At 37.1% G+C, this 20386-nt stretch overlaps 1 protein-coding gene across 2 annotated transcripts in view; it reads right to left on the bottom strand.

Moving 5' to 3' along the window:
* LOC128744355 (MAP7 domain-containing protein 2) overlaps window positions 1-20386 on the bottom strand; it is a 366494-nt gene that overhangs the window by 224604 nt on the left and 121504 nt on the right. The window lies entirely within an intron of this gene.

The raw sequence follows: 20386 nt of genomic DNA, 5'->3' as shown, positions 1-20386 counted from the left end.
AATAAAATGTCGCATGTGGTGGATAAGAAACAGTATTCATGCGTTTCCTCTTTTTAGGAATTGATGGAGGCGCCTTGTTTACCACAATTACTGTGAAAAGATTCAAGCGCTCCACACTGACGACATGACCAGTGCTAAGAAATCTCCTATTCAATTTATACAATACGGCTGAATTGATGCAATATACTGCTTATTCTTTGCTGTTTCTAGTATAGATGAAATGAACTCAGCATTGACAACCTGAAACCAACGATTCGAACGAAATGAATGAAATCAAATGTGCCGATAACGGCAAACGAAATTACAACAAACGTAAGCATTGCTTTTCATTGTTTTAATAATTTTCCTTTAGCCAGGTTTGGGTTGATTTCGAAAAGCAAAAAACTAAACTTTGAACTTTGAAATCAAACACATCAGTATGATGGGCAAGAAAATTGACTGACAGGTTAGTCGAGCAATCATTCAGCACTGCAATTCAAGAATGAATTGTTTTGAAGGGAGAAAACAGAGAACTACAAACACTGTCAGCAGTTCAGCAGTCATATCCATGGGCTGATAGATAAAAGAATACTACCAGGGGTAAAGCTATATGCGTTGAATGCGTTTTATATTCGCCTTCATACAGGACTGTCAATTATTTCGAGTAATGAACATGACCTTACATATCATGTTTACTGCACATTTTCGATCCAGCCTTAACTTTGCATAAACAAACTTAAACTTATCTGTAAAAATAGACGGTTAGCTGAATCACAATGCTTCATGAACATCTCGGGAGTACCACAAGGGAGTAACCTGGGACCATCGCACTTTTCATTATTTTTTAACGCTGTCTGCATAGTTATACCATCAAACCGATATGTAATTTATGCTGACGATCTAAAGCTTTACCTTGTTGTACGTTCGGCAGCTGATTCACTGAACTTCAGCGACATTTGGAAACCCAATTTATTGGATTTTTCTTTTATATCTGGAGAACTACTCAGTAGATTAACGGTAGTTGAGGATCCAGATGTACTTCTGGATAATTAAATGTCCTTCATGAATTCATGGCTTCCCATGTTATTGTTAGACAAAAAACGAAATTTGGGATTTATTATAAGATTGTCAATGAATTGACTGAACCGTACTTTTTACGAGCATTGAATTATTCTTTTGTTCGTGCCGTACTAAAAGCTTCAGCCGTCATTTGGAGCCACACAGTTATTTGGTCAAACAGGATCGAAGCTTTTCAAGCAAGGTTTCTACGCCAGGCGTTGAAGAAGATTGCAAGTGGTAAACGCTAGTAACTTAAATTGGAATTCTCTCCTAAGTTTCTCGTTAACCTACTAAGGCACTTAAAAATAATTTATTATTTTTCCAAGAAATAAAGTTTAGAATCTATTTAAACTAATTTGGATGGAATTCCAAATACTTATTCTCCAAATATTATTAGAAAAACACAACCTGACTATTACAAATTCCACTTTCCACAAAAGTTAACGCTGTTGAACCGTAGAGTCGGCCGCCGCCGCCACACACAGGTGGATTTGCAAAAACGGTTCTCCAAGCAATCGATAAGAGATTTTGATCTCTTAATTTTTTCTTGAAAATTCATAGAGAAATGGCGGGAGGGAATGTCCCAATGAGCTCTCCTCTGGTTTGTTTATAAAAGTTATCATCAAATAATACGATTGTGTTATAGACACGATCTCGCCTTACTAGCACAGTTGTTATAAAACAGTTGTGGCAACTGATATATGATTAATTTCAGTCATAAATAAGTTGCTGCAACTAAAAGTACCAAAAGTGTGCTACTTGGGCGTGGATGACGTAGGACAACGTCAAACAACCAATAAAAAGAAAAAGATTAACAAAAAGCAAGAAAAAATATTGTATTCTAAACTATTATCTACTGTTAAATTATCATAAAATGAGTTTTCGTGTCCTTTACAAAGTATATGTTAAAATTGGTTAGCATTCCACCATATTTTTAGAACATTAGGTATTTTATATTAACAAAAATAAATACTTTTGCTATAAACAAAATCTGAGAATGCCAAATTCAGAATACCAGTCGCTCTATTTGTTCCGTTCGAATGCATAAATGAGCTCTATCAAAAAATTTCAGCAAAATTCAAATATTAGTGGCAATTCGTGCTTGGGAAGTTGAGGAATCTAAAAAACCATGACTCTTTGCAATTTCGTGAACTAAACTTTCAAAAGTAGAAAATATTAGTTGACTCTTCATCAAATGCACGTCCATTTGCAATTGCACTGACAATGATGGAATCTGCTTTTCAGCCAACTAATGTTCTTGTGCCCCGTCCATGAAGAATGGAGAAATCATGGAGAAAGTTACTCCAAAGAATATTTCAACTAGATTATCTGGTATTTGTCGATAGGTATTTTGTATCAAATAATTGAAATGTTTGTCGTTCAGTCATTAACAGTTAGTAGATGCTAAGCTTTCCTTTGTACGCCAACGTTTCGATCCACTTTAGCTTTAGCCATCCCAAGCCCCTACCTAGCGCCTCCACGTGGCCATACCTGAAAATACTTCAATTTGTATAATTGAATAGCCAAGTTAGGAGATGCGGGGTCGTGTGGTTTTCAGTTCCTAACTTTACAGCTGTAGTTTAAGGCAGCCATCAAACCACACGACTTTATTTTCTTTATTTATTTCTGTAGAGTAATCTATTTTCAGAGAGCGAAATAAGGCGTTATATCCAGGGCCAATTGCAGCCTGGCTTCTGGTCTAAATGCCATTATTTCATCCCCGAAGGTCCGGAGTATCACTTAACCTTTATTAGTAAAGATACTCCCAACGACTGTGGATAAACCATTATCTTTATGGGAAGCGTTTGGTACGGTAGGTCCACGCTTTCTTCCTGTCCCTTGATATCAAGGAGTTTAATGGAATTAAATATTATTTCTGGTTCCACTTTATTCCTTGGAATTCTCTCTGCGGTACATGCTGCGCAGTTGGCCTGGCCGTTGACAAGAAAAATGATTGATACAAGTAATCGTCATTTTCCAAGATGCTTTCAAGAATTGACTGCGTTAGTGTGAGATTAGATTAGTATGCTAACGTTTCGATCCCAATATTAACCTTCATCAAGGTAAACTGTTCGAATTTATGATTTAGACAAGAACAATCGAGACTAAAAGCCCTGATGAAACTACGAACCGCAATCGAAATATTGACGTACAAAGGAAACCTTAGCATCTACTAACATTTAATGACACAGGGGCCAAGATCTCAATCATTTGATATTTAGCTAGATTTGCAAAAGCGAGAAAAACTAGCGTGTAGCATAAAGTTGACTTTCTATAATTACCCAAATGGCAATTTAAGTTTTGTTATGTTTTTCTAGTGGTTTTCATGACCAATTTCAGAAAACTGCTAATAAAACTATGAGCTCCAGTAGAACTTTCTGAAGACCACTAAAAGACCGACCAAGTGGCCTACTTTCCAGAAGGTTTTTATTAAGTTTTCAAGATTCAGGTTATAAGCTGAAGTAGTCTTATCACGCTCTGCTAAAAGCAGTAATAAAACCGATTATGCTTTTTGCTACTTGACAGCTACCGCCATAATTTTGTGAAGTTTTTCGCTTTGTTCGAAAAAAGCTATAAAGCATTTCGTTTGCCCTGGCCTGCTTTGTAACTTGAAAATATATCTTTAAGCAGACAACTTAAAGTTTTATTGTCAGATCATCCTGATCGATTTAGTATATAGCGACCATAATTAAATACAGGGATACCTCGATATAAGACAACCTCGTTATAAAACAACCTCGATATAAGACAATTCGATATAAGACAATTTTTGTCTAATATCGAACAAATCTCTTTGACATAGCTGGTAACGATGCCAGAGCTAATTTTCCATTCCAAAATCGGCGTCATGAAGATGCTCATTATTTCAAAATAACCCTAAAAATTGTAAAAATCTAATAGTTCAAACAATAATAAATAGTTCAAAAAATGTAAACACATAACACAAAGAAAAATTGGCGACCGCTAAGGCAAATTTTTTTGAAAAATATCATGTTTCGATATAAGATAATTTCGATATAAGACAACTTTTTGAAATTATAAATTGTCTTATATCGAGGTATCCCTGTATCCGATAAAAATAAATTTTCAGCAATTCCCGCAGTTGTGTAGTATATGCGCATTAAATTTTATCGTGCATATTGGTATTGGAGCATATTGGTGCATATTGGATAAAATCAAGGCACCGTCGAAATTTTGCACTTTTTAAAAACTAGTTGTTTTAATAAAATAAGAATATTTAATTAGTCAATCCCAATTTCTACCAAAATCATTTTTGTTGCTTGCTGAGGCATGAAAACCAATGTAACTCTTTTTTTAACTCATAGTTTGCTTCGATGAATTTTTGTTTGCGCGCTAAAAGTAATACTAGAATATGGCAGTATGACACCGCATAAAAAAAGTTTTCGGTGTTGAACGCTAATATTCTTAATGATAGCAGCAATAAATCTGTTTAATTACATAGCGCTTTAAAGCTATCAGACTTATTGTGGTTAGGCAAGTAACCGCAATACCAGCAATTTTGTGATGGTACGCTATATTGTATTGCTACGCCCCACTTATAGTAAGTTTATAAGGAATGTGCAAGTAGTATTATCGCATCCAAGTAGTATTATCGTGGTAATATAGTCATGCACAAAAGAACTGTTTTAGTAACAATTTTATTGTGATTTTAGTGATTTAAGTATGTTTTAACTCGTATTATCTAGATATTGCATAATACCAAAATAAAACTAGAGATTGTGAATAATGCCGCAGTAAAACCTTTATAAAGTTCAAATAAAACCAAGCGACTTTAGAATTGTTACTTAGGTTAGTTTATTCTAGCTCCACATAATTTCCGTAGTGTACATGTATTCAAGTATACACACAGAAAATACCAATCCGTTAAATATTTACGAAGTTACGCGCACATTTGTAACGACAAACGTCGTCAGAACGATTGAAGAAGGAACACGTTTTTCTCAAAACTGTTTTTTTTAGTCAGTGAGCAAGATTTCTCAAATCGATTCCTGAACCGATCTGCCTCAAATTTTATCACAAGCTTTCTAGGAACGTTTTCTAGCAATTAATCAAAGGGGTTTCCTCACTATTCCTTTACTTATTTGTTTTTTGAGCGATTTAAGAACAAAATTGACGCTAAAAAATGACATTTTGTGTCTGAGAAGCCGCCATTTTGTCGTTCACTGAAGCGCTAGTGAGGCAGACAACAACTTTCCACACTGGAAAAGTTTACAAGCAGTATCTAATCAAAATATGCGTTTTCGCAAAAGAAACGTAATATATTGTCTAACATTTGGAAAGGGCTAATAAGCCAAAGATAGACAAACCGAGAGAGAATTGTGTTACTGGACTAACATAGTTCACTCGGTTTGTGCACAGTTGGCTTATTGGCGACCGCTCGGCATGTTCTGTGACTGAATCTAAAACGTCAAAAGCATTGGGCGAGAAATCATTTTATTGAAAATCCATGGGCCGGCCATTGTTGTTTGTTTGGGGTTCAGTATCGAGGGGTTAATCTTATTGGGGGTGCTGTCAGACTCTGTAGCCCAAGATAGTGATGTCGAGGAGGTGCTTATTGACCTTTTTCAAATGTTAGTCGAGATATGTGTTTGGAGCGTTTATGATATGATGGCATGATAGATTCATACGTCTTTAAAAATGAAGACCGTGCAATTACGGTCAATGGCGAGCACTACTTTTTTCCAACAAGATGGTGCAACATGCCAGCCTACAGCACAGTCGTTAAAATGGACTAATTGCGAAAAAAGTTCAATAAACCGATAATCTCTCAAAATGAACCCTTCATTGGGTCTCCAAATTCGTGTGATCTGACTTCGAATTCACCCGCTTCAACACAGCGATCTTACCAGCCGAAATATTGGATAGAGTCTTATACTCTTATTTAAATGTTGATTGGCATAAAATTTGTTCCCACCACATAAAGCCAAGGACTACGAAAATCAACGAAGTTTTCTGTTTTATTTCTTTATTTCAATATGAATCGTCTTTATTGGTAAACCCTTTAGAAGAATTGAATGGAACATGTCTCACACTTCGTCGAGTATTCGATTATTAAACGCAATTAGCCAATCAAAATATTTATTAACAATTCGTAAAATATGATTAAAAATAGATAAAAGTCACGGTAAAGAAGCTGGAAAATGGCGATCTAGGTCAAGCTGAACATTCTACAATAACATCAGCAGTTAAGGTATAATTATTATGGCTTAATGCTTATTAAGAGCATATTCTGAGAACACCCACATTCCATGAATGAATCATGAAAGAATCATAATTAGATACTTAAATTAACTAGTAGCTTAGAAAGAAAAAGTCTTATTCAATTGTAAACTAGTCTTAAAGCCTCAATCGAACGTCGTGCCATTCAGATCCCATTCCCATTCAGATTCGGTCCTCAAATCGATCGAGTATTTTTCCGGATTCGAATTTCAACTCGACTCACTATGGTCTCTAAACTGAACCACGTTGAGCCATCCGTGAGAGGCCAGCCTGGCGTGCTAAGCGCATGAAATTAATATTATTTTCTCTGCGTGCTACCGCCGCGCGTTCCTCAGCCACTTTACAACTCAAAGGGCCACTTACGGTCAAAAGCTCCATCATCATCATCATCATCATCATCATCATTATCATCGTCGATGAAAATGGTAAAACAGAGGATGGTTATTTCATAATTCAAAACAAATATAGGAAGCAATGAGAGGGTATCTAAACGATTACCTATAATTTCGGTTCATTTGTTGGAAGAGTACTTCTTCCAACGGACGGATCAATAAAGGCCAGATTTGGAAAGGGTCGAAAGCGTCCGAACCATTATTATTATAAATAGATTATAATCGAGACGGTTCGAAGTGTGTCATTGACCGAGTATGGAAATTAGGATCACACTACTGGTTCTGGCTCTCATTAAACCTCTTTTTTTTCGTTATGTTTGTACATTGGCGCTACAGTAGTTGAGGTTATCCGTCATTGAAGGGGTGCCGTAAGTGGTTATTTGTAAAAGACGATGTAGGGTAACACGTGTTGTTTTGCATTAGTACTTATTAGCAGGATTTCGAACCAACTAACCGTGTAAAATCGATTATTTAATTCTTATGAACCCGAACTAAGAGCTTGTCACTACCATCAAAGTGCACGTTCACGGTAACTGTGACACCAATGTCTCCGGTAAATTATTACCAATTTTACGTCTACAGCTACGTTCCTTGAACGTTAACGACAACTACAACACTGAACATTCCGACGCCATACTGCTCGATTGAAACTATTACGCCTTACTAATATTCTGCACCAGGGACGAATGCACCCGACCCGACCCGGTAGCAGCTAGTTAGTTAGTACACGGATGGTGAGTGGTATTAGTATAATCCACCGTTCGTTTCGCTGACCTTCTCTCTGTTTCGCTCTGACTGTTTCCCTGGCCCACGTCACTCTCCAGCTAAACAAAACTATCAGCTGATTTGCGGCTTGACTTGGCATGCATTCGACTACCGCCGCGCCGGTAATACCGATGATAGCACATGCCGATATCGAGAAAAAAAGACAACGAAGCACCAACAGGTGAATATTCTGCTACACACTTAGTAGCGATGACTGTCAGTACCTAGGTATGTGGCGAGCTCTTCCGTTTCTGAACTCACGACGGATATTCAGTCATCACCACTTGTTGTTTCGAAAATTACATGATGTCGAGTTCGACCAAGATTTTTCCAGTGCAACAAATTAAAAATTATTTCCATTTAATATAATTTTAGAATAAGCATATGAAATAAATATGAACATTCATCATTTTTACCAGAAGCAACAATCTAAATCGGAAATCATAGTGGAAAGTTTCACGCATGTTTACAAATTCACACTCGTGAAAGCAACATTTTCAGCTCATTACCCCAGCCTGAAATGACTGGTTCCTGAAGGAACATTCCGGGTGCGATGCGCTAATCGATGCCCGTCGTTGAGCAAACACAATAAAGTTAAGACTGAATAAATAATTTCAGTACACGATAATTAGTCGAGGCTCTGCGCGGTGGTGTTTCCGGCCGCATCGAAGCTAACGATAAACAAATAGCATCCCACTAGAGCGGTTCCTGCTATTGTTATTACATACATACGTACGTACATATTATGGTTGCATTATGAAACCGTCACATATGCATGCCCAACTTAAATATTATTATTGTGTGTCTGTTCAGTTTCATCCACGGCTGATAAGGAAAGAAGACAGTTATGTCCACAGGCGCCAGCTTAGGGTGTGACATATTGAAGACAAATTATTCCGTAAGTACATACCTGCAAAGAAAAAAGATAAAATACATTATACTGCGAGTTTTGTAAACATATTTTTTTTCTTAGGTTACATATGAAAGAGTTTTGATGGATAACTTGATAACCATGAGTTGTAAGTGCTTTAACGTCCTAGTTTTATTTTATAAATAAATGGTGGAAACAGAACTAGCAGAATCGAAAGAAGATTTTATCCTGCAGAATTACATAAAACTTCAATCGGGTTCGCATCTGCACCGACTGAAAGACGGAATCAGGTACGTCAGATACGAACCCGATTAAACAGCACTGGAGTTTTCTAAACACAAACAAAGATAGAAATTAGCTAAATGACTTCGATCTAATCTGGTTTACATGCTCATAACCATGTAAGCTGGCATTAGAAAAATGCGGCTTACTTCAAAGTTAAGAACCACCATAAAAAATACCTTTTTCACTGTCTTAACTGGAGCCACCGTGAGAGAAACTCCACCTCATAGTACTCAACCTACTTTAGTTAATCACATATGTTTATTTCTTGATTTTCTCTTGCTTGAACTATTGTTACCCTGGTTTAATGCTCGTAAATCCTTGCTTTAAAGGCATTTATTCGCGTCTATCATGAACTTCGCGTAATGTCCACAAGAACGTATAACGTTGAGTCTCTGTGCTCGGACTGAGTGCAAGAACATACGTGACAGATTTCCGCAAGTTTCAGAATTGACACGGCCTGTTAGTTTCGAGCAACTACGAGTGCCTCACAAACACATGCGATCATGCTGGAGATGGAATGAGCATTGTTCGAATGCACCTTTACGTCTCCGATATCAAAAATCAATGTATTTTCAATAATAATTTTTACTTTGCAAATTTTTAATTGCAAATTATTTATAAAGCTTTTATCCCCTTTTTCCCTTAAAGCTTTTATATAATTGGCTCTAAAAATCAGGGGGCAAAAATTTGTTAAACATGAGTAATTTTTTTTGTATAAATCATTATCTGTGGATTTTAAAGTCTAAAGAACTCGAAAAAAGAGTGTTAACGCTTCTAACACGAAACAAAAATGGAAGTAAAAATAATGTAATTTCCGAAAATCGGCAACAATTTTTTTTCGATTTTGACTCTATTTTGAAAGGTTTTTGCATGGAGGATGTGGCGGTTTGTTTTATAACATGTTTCGAGCTGCGTTGTATATGAAGCTTGGAAGGTACCGAACCGGAATGACAAACAGAACAAGGCAGCCAAAACTCTTCAAATCTCTATATGTTTGCAGTTTCAAATTTTGAATGTTTTTTAATTTTGCCACATTTTACTTCAGTTGTGTCTTGAGTTTATCCCAGTGGGCTGACGCATCGGAATCACACACACATACCTGATAGTTTTTGTTGTTGCCGAGTTATGACTGAAAAACTTGATTTTCCTGAATGTTTACCTAATTCAAGATTTTATATCATGAACCAAACAACGTAGAGCAAAGAGAATTACCGATGAAAAAACGAAAAAGAGTACGAAGGAAAAACCTATAAAAACGGGACAAACGAGTCGAAGGAATAAAAACACGAGAAAAAAGAATAAAATTGGCATGAAAAAAGGTAAAAAAATGTATTAAAGGCTTCCTCTTAAAGGAGGAGGGGTCAAAGTTCACAATAGAAAAAATTCCAGCCTCGTAAAACCCCCAGATGACAAATTTGGTTCTATTTGCTTGATTAGTTTAGAAATTTGTATTCTATTTGTAAGGAAGTCCCTTCTTCTTAAAGAAGTGAGGGGTCATAAATCCCCATAGAAAAAATGTCCAATGATATGCCAAATTTGTTTCCACTTCCTTAATTACAAAATGGCAAGAAAAAAAGTAAAACAAAACGGGAGAGAAAACGAGTACACAAAAAAATGGAAAAGATGAAGAAAACGGGAGAGAAAAGAAGAAAAATGTGATAAAATAAAGGTAAATCGTAAAGAAATAAAGAAAATGAGAAAGAAAATGAAGAAAAGGTTAACAGAAATGAAGAAAAACGAGACAAAAAATAAAAAAAAAAACGAGATAGAAGGAGAAGAAAAAGAAAAAACGTGGAAAGCGGAAAAACGAGACGAAAATATAAATTTAAGAGAAAAACGAAAACGGAAGACAAGAGATACAGCAGAAAATGAAAACAGAAAGTGACAGAAAAAAGGAAAAGCAGGACATCACAAGAGGAAGAACAGAACTGACGAAAATAAAAAATGAAATAGAAGAGAAGTTAAAAAATGAAATAAGACGAAAATCGGAACGAACAGAAAGTCGAAACATAATAGAAAATAACGGAATAGAGGAAAATCAGAACTCAGGGGAAAGAAAACAAGAAATAGAGAAAGAGGAAACAGCGAGCAGGAAAAAGGAAAAACTAGAGAAAATTTACCGAAAACGAGACAAGGAAGGGAATAGGGAATAGAAAACAATAACGAGAAAGAAAACAGAAAACCGACAGAGGAAACGGGGAAAACGTGAAAGAGGTCAGACGGGATATAAAAGGACAAAAAACAGCAAAATGAGACAGAAGAAGAAGAAAAGAAAATAATATAAAGGGACTAATAAAGTTTAGTTTCGTCATGAGTTTACTCCAGTGTACATTCTTATGAGGGAAGAAATGTTTTTTTTTGTGAAAAACGAACATTGGAAGAACTGACTGATAGTGTATTGGATCTACTGAAGGGGTCTTCTGCTGCTCCCCAGAAAAAGAAGCAAAAAAGGAAAAATGAGACAAAAGAAAACGGAAAAGAGCATGAGGAAAAACGTGAGAAAAACTTGTTTTTATTTTTTATGTGGTTTTCTATTTGGTCATTTACCAATAAACGGGATAGAAAAAGACATGGTTACGCATCAACTTTTATTGATTTCAAAGCAGCATATGATACAGTCGATCGAGACCGGCTATGGCACATAATGCACGAACACGAGTTTCCGGGGTTTCTGGGTTTAGATCGAGTGATGTGTTTCGTCCGCATCTCGGGAATACTCTCGAGTATTTCCGAGACATGGAGAGGGTTGAAACAAGGTGACGACTCTTGAGGGAGAGCTGACATCGATACGAGCCACGATTTTTACCAAGAGGAGCCAACTCCTAGACTTTGCAGATGACTTTTATATCATAGCCAGGAACTTTGCGACGGCGAAGCCAATATACGCCAGACTGAAAACGGGGTCTATGAGAATTAGGCTAATAAGAAATAAGTCGAAGACCAAATACACAAAAGGAAGAGACTCAAACTAGTAAGGAGATGAGGCAGCGCATCCAAGTGGAAAATCAGACTTACTTTGCCCGTCGAAAAACGCTACGCTTAAAAAACATACGGCGCCGTACGAAACTGACAATGTACAAAACATATATTAAAACGGTAGTTCTTTATGGCCTTGAAGACGTGACACTGCTCACGAAGGACGTGAGGAAAATCACAAAAAGAAAAAAATGAAAAAGAAGAAAACGGGCGAGACCACAATGAAAAGTGTGACAAAAGACAGACAAATCATACAGAAAATGAAGAGAATGAGAAAGAAAATGAGGATAAATTTGACAGAATTTTGAGAAATTTGAGAAAAACGAGACAAAAACGATAAACAAAGCGGGAAAAAGATAAGAAAAAGAAAAAAATTAGAATGAACAAAATGAAAACGAAAGACAAAAGGGATAGAACAAATATTGACAGAAAAGGAGCAAAAGCAGGACATAATAAGAGGAAAAACGGTACAGACGAAAACAAAAACAGGATACAACAGTAGTTAAAAAGCAAAGACGAAAACCGCAACCGGAAAAAAAACAAAAAAGACGAAACGGGACAGAAAATGACAAAAAACGAGCCTGAAAACGAGAAACAACGTAAAAAAAAGACGGAAAATCATAATTTAGTGAAAGGGTGAAAAGCGGGACAGGAAAAGAAGAGGAAAAGGAAACAGCAGGTAGACAAAAGGAAAAACAAAGGAGAGAAGAAGTGAAAACGAGACAAGAAAGGGAATAGCGAATGGAAGACAAGAAAAACCAAAAGGGAAAAGCAGAATAGCCCGAGAAAAAAGAGAAAACTGACAGAGGAAACGAGGAGAAAGAGAAAAATAAGTCAAACGACATATAAAAGTAAGATGAGAATGATGGGACAAAAAATAGAAAAATGTGCGAGAAAAAGAAGAAAAGAACAACAGGAAAAACGGACTAAAGTAAAAAGCAACACGGACGAAGAAAGGACGAAAAATGAAAGCTGATAAAAAAGAATATCGAAAAGGGAAAAGAAAAAAGAAGCTAAAAAACAGAATATATGTGACAGAAGACGGAAAAATGGGGCATCAAAACGAAGAAGAACTTAACATACGAAGACGAAAAACGAGAAAGAAAGCAGATAAAATGAGTCAGAAAAAGACGATAATTTGCCGAAACGAAACAAAGGGGCAAAGTGAAGAAAAAACGAAAGGAAAAAAACAAAGCCATAGGTATAAACGTCCTGATGAGAACTTGACCCTTCTTTATCGACAGACTTGGCAACCGACTATTAGAGTACAGTTACGGAGTTAGTGCAACGATCCTGCCTATTCTATCTAACGGCACCGCCTAGCCGAGATTTAAACATACGACGACTGGCTTGTTAGACCAGCATCGTACCTCGAAACCAACTATGCGGCGGAACGAAACGAAAGTGAGCTTAAAAACCAAGAAAACGGTGCAGAAAAGGAGAAAAAAGGATCAAAAAGTATAAACATAGGACCAAATAGGATAGGTTAGGAATAGGATAGGAACAGAGAAAAAAGTACCGAGCAGAAGAGATGTAAAATGTAGGAGTGAATAAGACGAAATATATCAATTCTAATTTGGAATAAAACTTCGTGTCCATATTCGGTTTAATGTAAAACTTCAAGTTCAAATTAGTTCAAATTCAAGTCTAATTTAATGTCAAGTCTAATGTCCAATGTCAAGTTCAATTGCATGGAATGTTTCGAATCGAGCGAGAATTACCATGCTTACTCACATACGAAAGAGTATGAGAAACATAGCATTCAATGCTGACGCCGCACACGCAGGTGTAAGAGAAACAGCCACCGGAGCTGTGTGCAGACATTTTGCTACCCACACACTTGCACACGCACATCCTCACATCGTTTTCCTGCATAGCTTATTCCCAAGGCAAAAACCTCGTGGGGAATCAACTGCCCGTGAGACTAGTGGCGCACTGGGATACAAATTATGCATTACTTCTTCTTCTTCTTCTTCATTTTCGCCCTCGATTCTAGTCACAGGCGGGAGTACGAGCCGTCGTGAATAATTGGTATCAGCAGATCGGACTGCAACGACGAACGACGAGCGACAACTGTAGCTGTTAGCTAAACACATACTCGCAAAAACTCGTTGCAGTGCAGGAAGAAATAAGTGCGGAAATTTTAAAGGGATGCTCATGCCGGCGTGTTCGTTAGAATGAGTACGCGTGTGTGAGAAAACGAGTGTGGGCTTCGCAACACGGATTGCATGTCCGATTTTAAGCCCAATTTCAAGTCTAAAGTAATTATAATTTTAGGTTCAGTTATAAGTCAAATCAAATCTGATTTCAAATCCAATTTCAAGTTTAATTTCAAGTCCAATTCAAATTCAATTTATGACCAATTACAATTCTAATCCAAGTCCAACGCGTTGATGAACGTAAGCTGCTGCCACCTCCAAAAGTTTGTTATAGGGGTGAAGCAGAATAGGAATTTCTTAAAGAGTGCAAGAGATCGAAACATTTTGGCAGATTTTCACCCACACGTACATACGGGCATTTCTATGAGTGTGCAAGAGGTCGTTTAATGCCGTCAACGCGAATTTGAAATAAAATATTTCAAGTCCAATTTCAAATAAAAACTTCAAATTCTGTTTTGGAAAGGAAGGAAGTGTCTGATGCGAAGAACGATTAATTTAATGAACTGTAAAATTTAGATATAGACCACGCTCTTTCTGTTGGTACCCGAATGTTTTACTAAACTACTGCCGCCCGTTATATTAGGTAATCTAATACCTAATTTTGTTCTATTCCCTCAATTAAATCATTTCCCGTATACGTAACATACAATTCCTATGCGACGATATTATTTTTTTGTATGACTGCTCTTTGTTTCTACCGAGAAGACTGTTTTTTACTCTATCAGTGCGATAGAAACAAGCAGGGAGTTGCTGACGGTCGCTACGGCAAGTCACGTGATTAAAACCACCACCGGGTGTGTGTTTTCTTTTTTAGTTTGCTAGTATAAATATGAACGCATAGGTCATATCGTAAATTTATTTGAAAAGGGAGTAAGTAACTGTACGAAAAATGATTAATTGGATAAACTGTAAAATTTCGATATAGAACAAAAATATGTCGGGTTGTGCAATTGCAGGTGGGGTTTGCACCCACGTTCGTACGGTAGGTACCCGAATGTTTTACTAACTAAACTACTGCTGCCCGTTACATTATTTTTTTATTTTTTTATTTTATTATTTTTGGTTTCTATCGAAATTTCTTCGATATCATACTTCGCATCAGACACTTCCTCCTTTTTCAAAATAGTTTACGTTATGACCTACGCGGTCATATACGAATAAATAAAAAAAAATCAAATTCTGTTAGCGCTTAATTTAATATCTAATTCTAAATGTCCTGCCCAGTTACACCAATTTTAAGTCAGATTACAGTTTTTTTCAGGCCATAAAATTCTTCCGAAAGATCGAATGCCTTATTTTGTTTGTGTCTGGGCAGGCTAGTGGGTACAACAAATATAATTCAATACCAAAATATTTAACAGACATTTTAAGCTTTGATTAACCAAATCTCTTTTTTATTTGAAGGTTTAACTGCATTAATACGAACATTCCAGCTAAACTTTGTGCATCCGAATAATAAAGTCCATATGAGTTGTCAAAAGCATAATGCATTCAATTGACTAACTAAAGACGCTAGTCATGATTAATCGTACTCGATGCTACTAAGTCGAATAAAGCAGCCTACACGCTATAATACACGTTCCAATTGCACTGGCACCATCACCGCGCGCGGTCAATTGGTCAATTCGTTCAACTGAACTGACTGACTGAGCGATCCGCTACTCGGCAATTAGTGAGTGTCTACATTTGATGAGTGACTGCATTCCAACGCATCTCGCGTCTTCGTTCGCTGTTAGTGAAACTTACAATGGGGTTGAATTAAAAAAATAAAATATAAAAAAGAGGCAATGAATACAAGAAGGCACAATCTATCACGTTCCGGTTGAACTTCTGCTTCACAGATGCTTCAGGCGGGAACTCTCGGCTCGGCAACAGGTTTCCCGATGAAGACACAAAACTGCAATGTTTCTTTTTGTAGCAGACGCTTTGTGCAGCGATAATTATCTTATTTTTAATACGATAGATTCTGGTGGCAGTTTCGCGGATATACAGGGGAGAAGCAGGGAGTGGGTAATGGGCGGCCTTATAAGGATATCCAATGTCGTCTACAGGAATTCGACCAATGATGGCTTCATGTCGCTGCGCTAATGGACGATGGAAAGTGGTTCACAGAAAAAGCTGCTGTTAGACTGTTATGGAAACTCGTTGCTGTTCCAGTTATATACAGTTGTTAACAGGTTCATTGACTTATGATAAAGACTTTTCGGTTTCAATTACCCGTTCCTACTAGAATGTGATTTATGTGAAAATTATATATAACTGTCAGGTTGTGAAACGACTCTCCCATCCATACCCGGCACACCTCGATTTGAGACGTCATGTCAGAGAACTATCCAAGGTCAAGGTGTGTACTTCTATACTACAAAGTATTAAAGAATGTGTGCCTATATTAACGCCGATACGAGTGAGTTGGCTGCGAGTTGGCAATTAAACGCTTCCGAAGTCACGACTGAGCAATTCGTAAGACGCTATATTTGCCGATTGAGATTGCAAACAGTCACTGAGATTAATTCAGCAAATTTTATAGCTACTCAAGCGGTCGCTCAAGAGTGCGAAGGCGTAACACAATAAATAAATTAGAATGCATCTGTTCAGTGAACAGTGTGCTGCTAAATGGCTTTTTAAAACATTACTGCCGTATTTTTCCTAAATTTGAGCTATGATAGGACACCCCACCCGGTTCCACGTTAACTAATAGACTCTAATGAACACTGACAGAATAATCAGTTTCATTTGGCTTTTAAAATACATTCGGCACTTTACTCGGTTGTTAAATATGAAGAATTAGTCACTCATGAGTAAGTGATTTTCTAATTTTATAGTACCAAGTTTGCACGTTTGATTGCATGATGAGATTACTTTTAACGATGGCTTGAGAATGTTAACAAGATAATGCAACTGAAATCGAACATGTTACACGAATCATAATTCCAATAATTTTTATTAACCTGCAATAAATCAACCCGGTTTTAAATATGCAAAGAATCATCGGTTAAAAAAAAGCTTTACTACCAATAATTGCGATCGTGTAAGCTGATAAGTTCAAGCGGTAATTAAAACAAGTTTATTACTTTATGCACATACACATACTACACACATACACCATAAAAAAAACTACGGCTAGTAATGTTCGAGTAACACCGTCATCCTCAACGCCACACTGACGCTGAACGCTGTCGCGTTCTACAGATCGGCCATTGAACACAGGTTAATTACGAGGTGCAGCACGTACCGTTGATGCAACCGCACAGATTTTCATATTTCTTATTGCTGCACAAAAAAAATATTATTACAAACTGAATGCCACTCATGTTGGCACACACACACCGCTGGTAACAAGATTCACAACAAGGGCTTCTTTTCCTGTTTATAATCTGAGACAATTTTGGATAGCCACGACACCGTCATGACCAGGGAAGGCTCGATCACTTTGACTTAATTTAGGTTCATTTTTTAGTACCATCTACCATTCCAGTTAAGCAAAATTTGAAAAAGTTGTGTATAGGACGTTAGTAGAACTAGCTATTATCTACAGTATTGCTGAACAAAGTTTGGGTGTATCTCTTGTATAAATGGAACTATAATGCTGCTACCCCGTTGGTAGTTGACATCATTACGTTTACTCACTTACTTCACTTTTTCGGCGACAATCCACTTATCGAATCCATGCCGAATTCAGGAGTCGTTTCCACATTTCTCGGTCTTGGGCTGCCGCTCTCCAGCTGCCCCTAACACCCGCTGCTCTAGCATCCACGTAAACAGTGCTCATTCAACGGCTACGGGGTCTACTTCAAGCCGTCGACCTCTGTCGGGTTCTCCGCTAAATATTGTTTTCGCTGGTCTCTCATCCGGCATCCCTGCTACGTGGACAGCCCATTGTAGCCTGCAGTGTTTTAGTCGCTTCACAATATCCGCATCTTTGTATACGCGGTATATTTCATGATTCATGCGCCTGCGCCTCACTCCTTCGGCTGATATGTCGCCAAAATTGATCGCAGGATCTTACGCTTAAAAACGCCACGAGCTCATCGGTTGGTCTCTTTCAACATCCACGCTTCTTGGCCGTACCACCGCACAGTGGGGCAGATTGACCCGGCGCTCGGACAAAACCTCATAACTTCTTTCATATGCTTTGTAGAGCTTTATTGTCTTCAGCAACATTATTTGTTATAAAATTTCGCATCTTTCTGTAAATTTTAAGTAGTTGTATTTTTATTCCTATAGATGGCGTTGAGATCTAACTTTTTAAATAATGACTTTAGAAATATTGTGTCTTCAGAAAAGTTGTTTGTCTTGTAAAGTTACGTAAAGTTACTGAACATACCAAAATTGTAGGACTTACGGGAATCAAGTTATAAATATTTTAAATATTCAAACATATTTTTTTAAGTATGTAGTCGAAATTGGTAGTTTGACGACCTCCTATACAAATTATCACAATCTGTATATCAAGAGTAATTTAGTATTATTATTCTGGTATACGGTAAATCAACCATTTGTGGACCTTTCTATACATTATTTTGAACTCGTGACGCTAAACACCCAACCAATGGCACTTACAATATTAGTAACTTTCGAATAAGCCTAAATATATCAATTTCTGCTGCAAATCTCTATATTTTGCAGATTTTTAAAACAGATTGGAATGTCCATTTTCCTTTTATGGACCCTTGTGGTTTACAATAGAATAACGACCGGGTCCATTATAGGAATTTTAGGATTTTAGGAATTGTATTTTGCATGGAGAGAGTCCGGTAATGGCGACATTTTTTGCATTGTATATAATGGACCCACTTGTTGAAAACATCAATTTTAAGGCATTAATAATGAAATGCAGCTAAAATTTTATTAACTCAAATGTGTGTCATGTTTAGTACGTTCTGTTTCATGTCATATATCCTCAAAAATAAAAATTTTATCCGAGGGTCCATTACAGGTAGAGGGTTTACTATATAAGTTAACTTTCCCTACTATCTGCTTTAGTGTATTTATGCAAATTTTTAATTTATTAGCTTGGCTATACGCAGCAAAAGGATACGAGATAGGCTATCATCGGCTTCAGCCAAATCCTGGCAGAAGGCACAAAAAATAATGAGTAACTGAGAGAGTATAGCAATCTGTTTATCCTGCAAACACGTATCAACATGTTGGACTAAAATGGAGGCTAGTTAAATCGAGCTGAAAATCCAACCGAACATATTCTACTGCCAATTTGACTTGAAACAGAGCTAATTGGGAAAAAGCTGTTAAGTGGTCGCCTTTACAATGTCCTGAATTCCCCTTATCGACTCCGATGTATCTCATAACGATAATAATGCTATGTCTTACATACACAAGCATGACTATTTAACATACAGCAGGAATGAACTTCGCACTGGCGCGCGCATTTACTAACTTGTAGCCTAAAATGCCGCAAAACATGCATTCGGAAAACTTGAATATCTCCGAACATCGTAACTAGTAGCAGCTAATTTTTTGCTTATTACTAGTTAACACTCTGAATATTGATTTTATGGTAGTGTCAGAGCGGAAATCTGTGGAAATATTTTTCTACACACTATTGAAAATTGCCAAAAATAACAAATATTTTGTTCTAAAACACTTCGTCAGAACAAAGCTTACTAGTAAAAAATCTGTCTTAATATCACCTAAACTATTAGTTTATAATCCTTTTAATGTGAATTGTCCTTTAAAAGTATAGAATTTTAAGCAGCAGCGTAGCCAGATACTAAAAGATTAAATGATATTTATTTTTTTCATTTTCCAAAATTTTTTTACACTGTGTTTCACCTTCTTCAATGCCTATTGAAAAACTACTTATTAAAACAATTTATGTATATTTCTTATAGATTATGTGTCTACTATACGTAGAATATTAAGTTTAATAGAATATCTCAAATAAAAATTTTGAGGTTTTGTCCGAGCTTTTTCGGGTTCTGCCCCATAGTGCACCGGGAGAATTAGCATCTTATAGAGCGCGAGTTTTGTACGGAGTTGCAGGCTACGGGACCTCAGCTGGTTACGTAATCCGTAGAAGACCCTGTTGGCAGCCGCTATCCGCCTTTTTACTTCTCTACTCACATCATTGTCACATATCACTAACGTGCCAAGGTAAACAAATTCGTCAACCACGTCAAATGTGCATTTTCAACACCGAAGGGCTACCACGCTCTCTACCAGCCACCAGATACTTTGTTATGGTAGAATTTATGATAAGCCACATCTTCGTAGCTTCCTCCTTAAGATGCGCGTACGCTTCTTCCACAGCGTAACGATTAACACGATGATATAGCATATCAGATTTCATGAGCATGATACCGCTTCTCAGCACGCCTGCCCTTCGAATAGCACCTCCCAATGCAATGTTGAACAGCAAATTCGATAGTCCCTAGTCCGTCACCTTCCTTCAAACCATCTAATGTCACAAACAGGCTTCATTTTGCTAATCTGGTGCATACAGAGGCAGAGGAATCTGCTTCACACAACGATCAAGTAGCTTTCGTTTTCTGTTCAGCTGTTTCCTCTCCCTCCGAACGATGCCTGAATACACTGTTTTCTCTAACGACCACTCATCTTGCGCAGAAGGAGCACAACGACATGCAGAGCTAATATTTTTTTCGCACACTGGAGACACGAGACTATTCGTTCCGTGTCCCAAA

This window comes from Sabethes cyaneus, chromosome 3 (assembly GCF_943734655.1).
Source record: "Sabethes cyaneus chromosome 3, idSabCyanKW18_F2, whole genome shotgun sequence".
Classification (NCBI taxonomy): Eukaryota; Metazoa; Arthropoda; class Insecta; order Diptera; family Culicidae; genus Sabethes; species Sabethes cyaneus.
The sequence above is the reverse complement of the archived record's forward strand: the minus strand, read 5'-3'. Positions and strand labels throughout refer to the sequence as shown.